A 12,814-nucleotide genomic window follows, 5' to 3' on the forward strand; every position below is an offset into this window, starting at 1 on the left:
TTAATTGATCTTGACTGATCTGCCTGAACTAAGAGTAGAAGAATTGAAATAAGTGGAACTTTACGGAGATACCCCTGAAGTATAGGGGATTAAGGTTGTGCATCCTGATTTGAGAGACACCAACACTTAGTGGGGATTTAATCACTCCTCAACAATGAAATTGCAACACCCAGAAGGAATGGAATTATGGAAATTACAGGATGGATAGACATGTTACTGATCTGCAAATGATGGAAAAATGGATGCGAAATTTGCTTAGCATCTCGATTTATCCAGTATTAAATCTCAACGCCACACGCAGAAATCTCCACACTGATAGCCTTGGCCATTATGAATGATGTTATTAATTGTCTGAGGAATGTTCTGCCATCTTGAATTCACTTGGACAAATCATCAAGATCTGCAGCTCATTTGCAATTGCCGACCAATAATGTCCCAGATGTATTCAAAGAGAGACAAGTCTGGAGATGCTGCAGACCATGTTTAGATTACTCAGGCTTCTTAAAGTAGCATGAGCAACATGCAGCCTGACACTGTTGTGTCGACAATTGCACAGGAGTTTACCAACAGTGGATATTGATGATTTACATGCCCAAGTCCAATCAGACAACCATTAATAACCTCATTCATTGTGTAAGTGCATGTATTTCTGCGTGGGGCTCATGCTCCAGATGTTTACAAATTTTGCTCCCATTTTTTTTTTATCATTTGTGTATCAGTAACATGCCTATCCAGCCTGTGATTTGCATAAATCCATAACTTTTCATTCTTGGTGTTACAATGTTAATGTTGAGGAGTGATTGTGAACTGTCTCTACATTGGAAAAAGACTTGTAAATGTATTAGTGTTGCTATACGATAGGCCTTTTGTATCCTTCATATATGCGGTGCGGCACCATAATTTGCACCATTTTAGCATCACGACTATTCCCACCTGCACGGTCCTGCCTACAACTTTTCTAGCCTTGCTTCGCTTATTAATATTTCATTCTGTCTTTTTACTGTAAACATATATCAATAATGAATCACCTTAATCGGAAAGTTCAATAATTCCTATAAAAGATTGACTTTATATGACTGTGGTATTACACTGAAATGGTTACTTTATTGGGTAGCATGGTGGCTCATGGGTCAGAACTTGTGTAGTCCTTTGTCCCCAACGAAGATTGTGCAGAGGCGGACAAAGCAGAGTTTATGGTTTTACTCAAGGGACAAGCATATGTATTGTTTACAGATTACAGACGGTCTCTAGAGCAAAGGTGGAGAACCTTAGGCCCATGGGCCATTTACGGCCCTCAATGACCTTTTATCCTGTCCGCGGGCAGATTCCTGGGGACCAAACTCACCCATTCAAGCACACGTTATTTTAGTTTCATCCATATATTGTCTGTCTTTCTCCAACTGATTTTTAGAAGGTAGGACACCTCAATTAGTTCTTGTGACATGCTTATCGTAAAAATAAAAGATGAGATGAAAAAAAAAGAATAAAAAAACCAGATCCAATAAACTTTGGTGGCACCCCCCCGATAATGGATATAAGGGGTTCTTCAGTAGATGAAAGCGCTATTATTAAAAATAAATCTCTGTACAAAGACCATCACTGATATCATTGCAATATGGTGACCCAATATTGATAGATATTAGTCCTGCACAACATGTAAGAGATTATAGTGCAGATATAGATAATGACCTACAGCTGACTTTTTGTAGAATAGTTCACTTTTTCCCATCTCTTCCATCTAGTCCAGACTGGCAATTTCTTCCAGCCACGACTCATCTGCAGAGATTATAGCAAAGACATATGACTTCTCAACACCGTTCTCATCTATTCCCAAGAAGCAAAAGTTTCTCTTCCTGCTGTAACCTCAATGGTGAGCCGGTGCTGTCATATTTGTCCTGGTTACTGGACATGCTGTGTGGCAAAAAACAAGTGCACCTCTTATTGCCCTAATTAATAATGCCCACCACTGTGACCCTTACAAAAGGAAAATGCCTCCTTTGTTTCCTTTAGATCGTAAAATTGCATCCAAGAGAATATTAATGCCCAGTGCAAGTGCACTAGAAAACAGTGCTCACATTTTCCCTCATAATATTGTCCTTTAATAGTCACAACACCCTCAGTGCCCTTATTATGCTTCTTAAGTGCTGTAAGGGTTCAGATCTCTTGTAGCTGATTGGATACACGTTGGCACAGGGCTTTTACATCAAAACAGCGTACAGTTTATTGTCCATCATAAACTTTACAACTTCAAAATGAAAACAGTTTTTCTCGAGTACAAATAAATAACAAAACAGTTCTTTCTTCAGGCACAATAAAACAAAGTAGATGTAGTAGCCAGTACTTTAGTCAGTATCAGCTCAAGCAATTTAAACATGCTTACAAAACAAGCACATCTCCGTTGAGCTCCAGCCCAAACTTCACTCTGCTGAGCTGACCCAGCTGCTGTAAATAGGCCTGAAAGCCACGCACTGGATTATGGGAGCAACCTTTTCCACCCAAACTTTTTTGGTTGTTCCTAAATCCTGAACCCAAAATCCATTCAAATTAAAACTCTCTTAGTAATCTAGTGTTTCTGGTACAGACTTTACATTACCTAGGTCAACCACTTTGATGATACATATCTGCCATCCAGGACCTTACCATCTGCTTTTTTTACAGTGCCCACTTATTTAATAATGTCCACCGAGTCTCCCATGTGCAGCTCCACTATACACAGTATGGTGCCCCAAAGCTCCTCTATACACCGAATGATGGACCAACACCTCCCCTATACATATTATGATTCTCCCACAGCTCCTCTGACACAGTATGATACCCCCAGCTCACCTATACAGCAGGTGGCACATGTGGTTCATGGATCCACTGTGCCAGAGGGCCTGGCCTGCCTAGGAAGAGGATTAGCCAAGTGTCCACCTGGTGTTTGCTAGAGCAGACTGGGCTGCAGGTAACTGCCAGGTACCAATCCTGGCACAGTGGTACTGCAGCTGCCGATTCCAGGGGTCAGGTTCGCTGATGCGGGGAGACGTGACCGAGGTCACTGACTATCCGAAACCTGGAGGATGACAGACTATACGGACAACGTGGATGTAGGAGATAGGTTCTTGTTCAGACCCGTAGATATCAGGAACAGTTCTGGAGTTGGCCACACTAGGACCAGGAATAGCGAAGACAGGACTAGCCGCACTGGGACCAGGGTTCGGGTATAGGTACTACAGGCGAAGTTTCATGAATAGGATGCTGAAACGAAGTGGTGACAGGAATACTAGCAAACTATACTGGACTAACGGGACACAGGATACGGGAATAACTTTAGAATATACCAGGGACAGGGGACCTGCCAACATACAGTTGCACACACAAACACCACTGATACAAATTATAGGGGTTGCTCAGGTATGCCCCCATTGGGGAGGTTGCCTTTTATACATTATACCGATTGGCTGGGAGACATTTAGCAGGTGTTCGCATAAACTAAATGTCTTTCAGCTGGGGGCATTTTACCATGTGAGCTCGATGCCCCTTTAAAAGCAGGGGAGTGCGTGTACTAGGTATGCCGCCGGAAACTGCGGTGTGCACACAGACTAGGAGGCGTGAGCACTCTGCGGACCATGCCGGGGCAATGAGTAAACTGGAATCCCCACATGGTGGGAGGAGGGGAACCACGTGGAGGTGCCAGAAGCCGCTACACCAACTACATCAAAGTGTACCACAATATGGATAACTGGGTATACCTTGACGTGGTTGGATGACTTTTGTGCTGGGACCAAAAACCGCTAACTAAATACCTTCTGCTTTTAACGTTTGAAGCAATATTGGAATTCATGTATTCATTATTCGCAATGTGTTGACACATCGTGTATTTATATATTTTATAATAAAGCAAATTACAATAGTAGTTAAAAATAGATATTTATAATGGGTATTTTAGGTATCTAACAACCGAATAAGCTGCAGAGGGAACCCGGCTTCCTGGATCGCGCCGGCTGAACAGGTGATCGGCGCGGCAGCTGCATGTGTTGCGGCTGTGTCACTGTCACAGCATGCATATGTCATGCCTGTCACACTATAGCTTGCCGAATAAGCGGGTAACTGAAGATATTTGCTCAACTCTATTCATGACATCACAATGAGAAAGAAACATGCGTCAATTAATATTCAATTTACTAAATGAAAACGCAATGCTGTTCTCTGATTTTTGTAAATTCAGTCTGATATAAGAAGGAAACTATACTCCTATAAATAATACATAAATCTTTAATCATTATTATATTAACCCTTTCATGACCTTACATATAGGGGAGACTATTGAAGCCAGTATAAAAAAAAATTGATAAAAAATATTCAAAACATTGTATCTACTCCAAAATGGTTTTCAAAAATGTCTGCTTGGGGCACAAAAAAATAAGCCCTCACCCAGTGTCAGATCATGAAAAACGGAAAAGTTTGAGTCTCGAAAACTAGTGACATAATCTTTTTTTTTTTTTTTCTAAATTTTGGATTTTTTTTTCATCACTTAAATCACTTAAATAAAATATAACTTTTACAGGTTTGGTATTTGTGTACTCGTACTGGCCTGGGGAATCATAATGGCAAGTTAGTTTTAGCATTTAGTGAACATGATAAATGAAGTAAAAAAAAAACAACATGATGCAAGATAAAAGTATACTGTATACTGGCATACTGTAATGATTAAATGTCAATAGTCCGATCACAATAAAAGTGCAATTTCAAAAAAGATCCCTTGGACCATCACATTAAAAACATGACGCATAACAATAGTATTTTCAAGACAATATAGTTCCACAGTAAAACTCAAACAAAAAATTAGTAGAGAAGAAGGCAGCTTCTAAAAGCTTCTAAAGCTATATGAAGTACTTCACAATACCAAAAAGACAGTGTCCAAAGATGAACACTTGACACGCGTTTTGCATTCGCTTCTTCAGATCTATCTTGGTGAGGTGTAAGAACGGGAAGAAAGTCGCTAATTAATTGATTTTACCCCTAACAAGATAGCTGGATGTGGCTCTTGCATCGCAGGGAGATGTGCACCAAAGACTTCCGGGGCCAGTGTCCAGTGTAGAATCATCCCGCTACTCCCCCGAAGACTCACAAAATTCTTTTCATTGTAATTTCTTAATATAATCATGATTGAATGAAAATATTTGTATTGTTTAAAGCAGTAGAATATCATTGTTATATTGGATTGAAATTTTTCAATAGACTCAAAATTATTATTGGCCCTCCTGTTTTGGTTTATGATGTAAATTCAAGTAATTTTCGTGACATCACAAACAGAATTTATTACTGAGAAGTTCAGCTTTTTCCTCCTGAAAACAATACACAACGTGCCAAAATATACAACCGCATAAAAGCATTAAAAAACAAGAGAAGGATCGTGTCAGATGTTTACACTTTTGTATATACAGTAACTGTCTAATGAGATATACTCTATACAGTGGAGTGTAAAAGTTTGGGCACCCCTGGTAAAAAAAATTTTATATTTTGTTTCCTTCCTAACGTTTTAAAAATTAAAAAAAGGAAAATGGACTGATGCTAACGTTTGGGCACCCTGCATGGTTAGCACCTGGTAGCACCCTCTTTTGCAAGTATCACAGCTCTTAAACCCTTTTTGTAGCCAGCAAAATGTTTCAATCCTTCTTTGAGAGACTTTCATCCATTCTTCCTTGGACATTACTTCCAGTTTTGCGAGATTCCCAGGTCGTCTTGCATGCACTGCTATTCTGAGTTCTAGCTACAGATTTTCAATGATGTTCAGATCAGGGGACTGTGAAGGCCATTGTAAAACCTTCAGCTTGAGCCTTTTGAGGTTGTCTATTGTGGATTTTGATGTATGTTTAGGATGATTATCCATTTGTAGAAGCCATCCTCTTCAACTTCAGCTTTTTTTTTTTTTTACAGATGGTACTATATTTGCATCAAGAATTTGTTGACATTTCATTGAATCCATTCTTCCATCTACCTGTGAAATGTTCCCAGTGCTATTGGCTGCAACAAAACCCCAAAGCATGATTGATCAACCCCCCCTGCTTAATGGTTTGGGGAATGTTCTTTTCCTGAAATTCTGTGCCTTTTTTCTCCACACATATCTTTGATCATTGTTGCCAAAGAGTTCTATTTTAACCTCATCGGTCCACTGGACTTGTTTCTAAAATGCATCAGGCTTTACATGCTCTTTTGCATACTTCTGATGCTGAATTTTATGGGGAGAGCGCAGGAGAGGTTTTCTTCTGATAACTCTTCCATGAAGACCATATTTGTGCAGGTGTCTCTAAACTGTATGACAATGTACCACAACTACAGAGTATGCTAAATCTTTTTGAAGGTCTTTTGCAGTCAAGCGGGGGTTCTGTTTTGCCTTTTCTAGCAATCCTACGAGCAGCTGTCACTGAAATTTTGCTTTATCTTCCAGACCTTATCTTGACCGCCACTGTTCCCATTACAAGCCATTTATTAATTACATTTTTAACTGAGGAAAGAGCAACTCGGCTATCTTCTTGTAGCCTTCACTTGCTTTGTGGGCCTCCATAGTTTCATTTTCAGAGTGCTAGGCATTTCCTTAAAGAACCATGGCTGCTGTTTTTGCCACAAGGTTAGAGGAGGCTGGGTTTTTATAAAACTGGGAAATTTGCAACACCTAATAGGCTAATTAAGGTCTGAAAACTTAATCAAAGCTATCTGAGCACACAAATTTCCAAGGGTGTCCAAATATTTGCATTGACCCATTTTCCTTTTTGTAGTTTTCAAAATGTAAAAAACGACATATGAAAATATATATCACAATAACAGTAATTTTGACCAGGGGTGCACAAACGTTTACATGCCACTGTAGATATAGTTGCAGTCAAAATATTCATACAACCTTACGCCAATTGCAGATTAGGTTTATTAGCAAAATGTACAAAATTCTGCTGTTCGTAATAAACCAATGACACAAGAACAATGTAAATAGCTTAAAGCTAATATAACAAGTGTTTCTCCAAATTCATCACAAATGCCACTTTTACTGACTACTGTAGTTTCAGAATTATTCACCCCTTCATGACAAGTACCAAGTAAAGCCCCTCTGGCTGTTATCACTTGCTATCAAACTTGGACTGACCCATAGGAGAATCCTCCAGTGGACCCCTGTGCAAGAGTGGGCCACCACACTCTTATATGAGCAGTACTTGGCACTCTATTCTTGAATCACTACGTATACATAAAGGCAGCATATTACTCACTTAATCTATTAGTTCATTGTTATATAAATTTGTGATTGAGGATAGTGTCATATATGCATGTAGTTGAAAAATGGGGCCCTGGAGTTGGTTACTGGTAGGCCCTTGGCACTCCAGTTCAACACTGCTTGTTACAGATGTGATGCATAGCCAGACACCTGCTTCTGGCAGCATTCCTGAGGTATTTTAGCTAATTTGTCACTGGCACTGATCTCCAGTTCACCAATATTCTTGAGTTTGCATGATGCAGCCCACATTCTTCAAATCCCAAAGATTTTCTATGAGGTTCAAGTGAGATCATTGTGAGGGCTACTCCAGAATCATTGATGACTTCTTCTGAGGCAAAGCCCTGTCAGATTGTGATGTATGCTTGGGATCATTACCTAGTTGGAAGGTCTAATGGCGGTCAAGGTTCAACTTCCTCACAGAAGACATGATGTTTTCTTCTAGAATTTTCTTATGCTTGACTGAATTTTGCCCTCTTCTACGTAGGTTTCCAGTGTGGAAGTACAGTAGCCAAAGAACATTAATGAGCTATTGACTTTTCTTATGCTATTGGGTCAGTTCTTGGTCCCACCAAATACTACTACAGATCTTTAGCAGTTACTCATCGATTTTTGACCACCTGCCTTCTCAGGAATCTTGTGACCTTGGCTCCCTGCTCTACTGCAGAGTTTACCTGGTAAGGGTGGCGGTAGCTCTGGGTGTGGCACTCCAAGTTAGGGAGGCAACTCTCCCCTCTGCCCACCCCATTAGCAATGCTATTTAAATTAGTTTGAACAGCAAAATTAAAAAAACTTTGTGCTATTTGCAATAAAGCAATGAAACATTAAAAATTTAAATAGCTCAACAAAACTAATATAACAAGTGGTTTCTCCATATTTAGTGCAAAATACTATGTTTAATGACTACTGCTGTCTTAGATTCAACCCCTCTATAACAAGCATATTTAGTACTTAGTGGAGAAACTTTTGGCTGTTATGACTAGCTGCAAATACGATCCATAGCTAGACACAAGCTCTGAGAGTATTTGTGAGTAATCTGCCTTTTTCCCATGCACAATGGCACTAATAATCTTGGGTTTGCATGCTTCAACTGCTTTCTTCAAAATCCACTAAAGATTTTATATTGTGTTCAAGTTAGATGCCTGACAACTACTACGGACTCCTCCAGGACCTCTTGTAAAACCTAGCCATGGTGGACTATTAGTTATGCATGGGATCATTGTGTTTTTTGAAGGTCCATCGATGCTTAAAGGGGTTGTCCGGGCTTTTAACATAATCTCAGTACATATCTGGGCTGCAAAATTATGACAATAAGTAATTTACTTTCTGTCACTAGTTTGCAAGGTTTTCTAGATATTCTGAACAGAACGTCTAGGGGGGTGTGTTATGGCATTGAAATGAGAACTAGTCGTAACCTCCTACTCTACTCCAAACATGCCCTCTATAGCAACAACCCCACCCTCCATAGCTACAGGCCCTCCCCATCCACATGAAGCAGCCCTCATCACACAGTAACGAATTCTTCCCCTCCAGCAGCCTCAGTGCAGAGAGCAGAGAGCTGCTCCTCCCCCAGACGCACACTGAACAGTGATCTATGGAAAGTGAAACTAGTGAGGAAGGAAAATCGTCCTGTATTCTGGGCCACTCCATAATTACAACTCATTATCAGTAATTCCTTCCTTCACGGTCCCAGGCTGCTGGCAGCAGTAAGAACAGACTGTGTGATAGCCAGTGATGGGGGTCTGCAGCTTGTAATCTGCACAGGGGATGGCAGTCACTGATGTAATCTGTTGTGTGACAAAGCCTCTGCTATGTGAATGAGACAGCTCTGTGTCACTGATGTCTTCACACAGCAGCAGATTTGATGCAGTGTATGTGCGAAGCTCCACCAAACTCCCATCAAGCTCCAGTGACCAGCACCACCCACTGCCCACTCATTGGCTGGCAGTAAACTGCACCAGCACTCATCTTTATCATTATTCCAGCATTGGAAAGAACACAGCAGTGATCCTGTATTTGTGAAAGCAGCATAATACATACATACATACACCCCCCAACACTTCACACTGTTACAGCTGCTGATTGGACAGGCTGCTCCCATCAGTATTTGTGTCATTAGAGACACAGTGCTCACACATACACTGCACCAAATCTGCTGCTGTGTGAAGACATCAGTGACACAGAGCTGTCTCATTCACACAGCAGAGGCTTTGTCACACAACAGATTACATCAGTGACTGCCATTCCCTGTGCAGATTAGAAGCTGCAGACCCCCATCACTGGCCATCACACAGTCTGTTCTCACTGCTGCCAGCAGCCTGGGACAGTGAGGGAAGGAATTACTGATAATGAGTTATGTATTGTAATCATGGAGTGGCCAAGAATACAGCACGATTTTCCCTCCTCCTCACTAGATTCACTTTCCATAGATCACTGTTCAGCGTGTGTCTGGGGGAGGAGCTGCTCTCTGCTCTCTGCACTGAGGCTGTTGGAGGGGAAGAATTTGTTACTGTGTGATGAGGGCTGCTTCATGTGGACGGGGAGGACCTGTAGCTATGGAGGGTGGGGTTGTTGCTATAGAGGGCATGTTTGGAGTAGAGTAGGAGGTTATGACTAGTTCTCATTTCAATGCCATAACACCCCCCCCTTGGACGTTCTGTTCAGAATATCTAGAAAACCGTGCAAACTAGTGACAGAAAGTAAATTACTTATTGTCATAATTCTGCAGCCCAGATATGTACTGAGATTATGTGAAAAGCCCGGACAACCCCTTTAAGTTTTAGCTTCCTCATGACATTTTCTTTAAGAATTCCTGATACTTCACTGAATTTATCTTGACCTCCACACTCTGCAGGTTTCCAATGCCAAAGGAAGTAAAGCATCTCCAAGCTTCTCTGCAGGCAGGGCGTTCTTTTCAGTGCATGCTTAATTCTTCCTCTTCCAGACATACTGCTGATACATAGGCTCAAAAAGTTCTAGTTTTATTTAATTTCTCACCAAAATAGGATCCCAAAAGGATGTCAGCATATTGAAGCCTACATTTCTTATGCTTTTGGATCTCTAGAGGCGTACATCTTGAAATTCCAGCATTTAGACCTTTTAGTTGCATTTACACTAAAAAATAATCATGAGCGAGCATTCTTAAAAACACTCATTTCACGATTAACTTATAGTGTAAATGGGCTGAATTTTGCTTGTTGATCAGGTGAGAAGATCCCTTGTGCAGTGCAAAAACAAAATCATCATTCATTGGTGTATCATCCTGTGTAAACAGAACTTACCCTGCCGAGAATGAAGCAACCTATACACAGGGACAAATCTATTACTGATCTCCGAGTACGCATTGTCTGCTTTTGTCTGCCTGTGTAAGGGTGGTTTCACATTAGCGCTTTTTAAGCGCACGCACGGCCGGGGGTAGCTCCGCCCCCGAGCCGGCTCTCTGCCCGGCGTGCCCGCCCCTTGCTTGTAGCGCCGCCTCCTAGCGCACAGCGGCGCCTGCGATCGGCGCACCCTATCTTTAGCATAGGTGCGCAGATCGTGCGCAGGCCGTGCGCTAGTTGCGCTTTGACCTGCGCTGCGCACTTTTGACGGTGCGCCGTGCGCGCCAAAATCAAACTTTTCGGATTTTGGCGCGCACGGCGCACCGTCAAAGGTGCGCAGCGCAGGTCAAAGCGCAACTAGCGCACGGCCTGCGCACGATCTGCGCACCCTATGCTAAAGATAGGGTGCGCCGATCGCAGGCGCCGCTGTGCGCTAGGAGGCGGCGATACAAGCAAGGGGCGGGCACGCCGGGCAGAGAGCCGGCTCGGGGGCGGAGCTACCCCCAGCCGTGCGTGCGCTTAAAAAGCGCTAATGTGAAACCAGCCTTAAAGAGGTGGTTCACTACAATGTATATTGTGCACACCGATTTAAACCTTTCAAATAAGCCTTTTTGCAAATACCTTATGTTGACATATTTGTCTCTGAGCGGCACTATCGCTGCTTGCTTAGTCCAAATCAAGTGACCTTCCGACTGCAGCCATCGCTGGCATTCGGTGATGTCACATTAAATCCCAGATTTTGGAAGTTGACCTGACATCACAGACACGTGACTCAGTCTCGCATATAAGGAATTATAAAGGGATGTACTTTTTTCTCAAAGGGGCCATATATGTCCCATAGTTCCCCTTGCTCCCTGACATCTCCAACACAAATCAGATTGAGCTGGAAAAATAGCATGAGGCCAAGCTGGGATCATGTGCCAGTATGTTAAGAATTTATATCTATTTTCTTGCAATGTAGATGAGATAGAACTCTAACTCTCTCACACAAATTGCCTATTCCAGGTCTCTTGAGAAACTGATATTCCCAATTTTCTTTCACAACAATATACATATGCCAGATGGACTCCCCCATAGTCTGAGTAAGCATCAACCTGTATATGAGTATAATGTGAGTAGGTTTTTCAGTCTGTACAAAACCTCTCAAATGGTGTCAGAGAGCGAGACAATAATCAGGTGGAAAAGGAAGATGTGTAGTTTGGTAATTGAACGTATACTAGTCATGCACTCTGAGGACTAGTCTCGTCACCGACTGCTTGTCAACAGAGGTTGCATTACTTAGGCATGGGCTCTCCAATCTCCTAAATCCAAACAAGTTCTCACTGTCAAATCTCACAGAGAAATCTGAGTTTCCAAAAATCAGAATCAAATGCGCCAAAGGCCCTGCAAGGTTGACAGGTTTGTTAGCCGTTTTGCAAAACTAAACATAGGAATGGCACAGCTGAGATTTCACCTTTAGGGTCCCCAGCTGAAGACCAAAATAAATATCACAGAGCTAAATAATAAAATAAAGAATGCAACGAGAGAGCACCCTTATTAATGTCTGGGAGGCTTAATCCACCGCTCTTTTTGCTTCTAATCCAAACGCTGCTTAGACCTCCCCCATAAAAAGAATGAGGGAGAACTTTCTTGACAAAGAGATAGGCAATGTCTGGAAGAGATCCGATATCTATAGGAGTGTGTCCATTTTTAAGACACTAGCTCTCCCAAGTCAAGACAGAGGCAACATCATCCATATTTGAAGATCTGTTTTGATCTTTTTTAAGAGAAGGTTAAGACTCCAATGCGTTGCTTGGATATACACATACTTAATATTGTAATCGCCATAAGGTTCCAATGGAAAAGAAAGCAAATTTGTAAATAGTAGACCACTGCATGGGGGAAGGATTATACACGGTGGGCCATTTATATGGATACACCTACATAAAATGGGAATGGTTAGTGATATAAACTTCCTGTTTGTGGCACATTAGTATATAGGAGGGGGGAAACTTTTCAAGATGGGTGATGACCATGGCGGCCATTTTGAAGTCAGCCATTTTGCATCCAACTTTATTTTTTTAATGGGAAGAGGGTCATGTGACACATCAAAACTTATTGAGAATTTCACAAGAAAAACAATGGTGTGCTTGGATTTAATGTAACTTTATTCTTTCATGAGTTATTTACAAGTTTCTATTTGTTTACAGCCATTGAGACGTCGCAGAGGTTAACACGTGAGGAGCGGATAGAAATTGTGTTGATGTCTGGT

General features: G+C 41.6%; 1 protein-coding gene across 1 annotated transcript in view; it reads left to right on the forward strand.

The window, feature by feature from the left end:
* Positions 1–12,814, forward strand: part of AKAP6 (A-kinase anchoring protein 6) — a 476,852-nt gene that overhangs the window by 24,575 nt on the left and 439,463 nt on the right. The gene's annotated exons all lie outside the window — the stretch shown is intronic.

The sequence above is a fragment of the Dendrobates tinctorius genome, unplaced genomic scaffold (genome assembly GCF_039654945.1).
Source record: "Dendrobates tinctorius isolate UK_male_01 unplaced genomic scaffold, ASM3965494v1 ptg000057l, whole genome shotgun sequence".
Lineage (NCBI taxonomy): Eukaryota > Metazoa > Chordata > Amphibia > Anura > Dendrobatidae > Dendrobates > Dendrobates tinctorius.